This window comes from Tupaia chinensis, unplaced genomic scaffold (assembly GCF_000334495.1).
Source record: "Tupaia chinensis unplaced genomic scaffold, TupChi_1.0 Scaffold000322_1, whole genome shotgun sequence".
Taxonomy (NCBI): Eukaryota; Metazoa; Chordata; class Mammalia; order Scandentia; family Tupaiidae; genus Tupaia; species Tupaia belangeri.
This window is the reverse complement of record NW_006159816.1, coordinates 5208900-5210205: the sequence shown is the minus strand read 5'-3', so window position 1 is coordinate 5210205 and position 1306 is coordinate 5208900. Positions and strand designations below refer to the sequence as shown.

At 42.0% G+C, this 1306-nt stretch overlaps 1 protein-coding gene across 1 annotated transcript in view; it reads right to left on the bottom strand.

Moving 5' to 3' along the window:
• The window catches only part of PDE11A (phosphodiesterase 11A), a 439743-nt gene that overhangs the window by 371429 nt on the left and 67008 nt on the right, over positions 1 to 1306 (bottom strand). The window lies entirely within an intron of this gene.

Here is a 1306-nt window from a genome sequence, read left to right as displayed (position 1 = left end):
GCTCACCCCGTTTCCTTCTAAGTGGACATGTATTGCAGAGAAGAGGAGGAATTCATCCGGACTGTAGTAAATTCTTACGCTCACTTCAGACTACACCAAATACTTATTAAATTGCTAACTATTCTCCAAATAATACATTTATAGTTATAGTAGAACTCATTTATAATAATGTTTTGGGCAGGGACCAGTAGTTAGCATAATGGCAATGTCACTGGACTCCCACATAGTCGACCGCGGTTTGAGTCCCAGACCTGGTGGCTTAAACTCATGCCAGGCACGTGTGCGTGCATGCCCAGGATCCCAAGAGAAGAATGGAGGAGAAAGGATGATTTCTCGCTGTCTCTCTGGCAAGCACACGTGTCCTATAGGAAAAAACCTCTAAAAATATAATAATAATGTTTTGGGGGGAGTACCTGATAATCCCTTAGAAGCTTCCCAATTATAATAGACTCAACAATATTTTAGTACTTTTCGTTTTCTAATTACAGAGGCAGAGCATTGATGAGGTGTGGTGTTATTGGTTGAAGATATTTTGATCAACTGGACTGGGGAGAAATGTTCACATATTGAAATGTTCACTTTGTAAGCTATATAATGTAATTGAATGTACCTAAAAATTAAATAATAATAATAATAATAATAAAAGAATATACTTAATTTTTTTTTCATTTTTAATTTTCTTTAAAGTGTTTTTAGTTTGTCATAGGGCTCGTGTCCTTGCTGGAGAGAAAGAAAGAGAGGGCAAATGAGAAAGCACTCCCCGCAGGGGACAGTCATGACACCTTCTTCTCCATTTCTCCCTCCTTTTGGGATTTTGGGCACACATACACAGGCACCTGGCATGTTTTTTGTTGCTGTGTCTGGGACTCAATCCATGTAGATGGTCATGTGACATCCCTCTCCTTAACCACCACATCACTGGTTGGCCCCTAACATAATCTCTTTTTTTTTTTTTTTTCTTTTTTTGGAGAATTTTTTGCTATAGGGCACATGCACTCGCCAAAAAGACAGAGAGAGACAGAAAGAGAGAAATCCCCCCCCTGGGGGGGGCGGGATGGCCATGCCACAATCCCTTCTCCTGCATTCTCTTCTCGGGATCTTGGGCAAGTACGCACACGTGCCCGGCGTGACTTTAAGCCACTGGGTCTGGGACTTGAACCACAGTCAACTACATGGGAGTTCAGCGACATAGCCATTATGCTAACTGCTGGTTCCATCTAACATAATCTTAATAAAGACAGCAGAGGGGAACCAGAGCAGTTAGCGTAATGGCTATGTCGCTGGACTCCCACGTAGTCAACGGCGG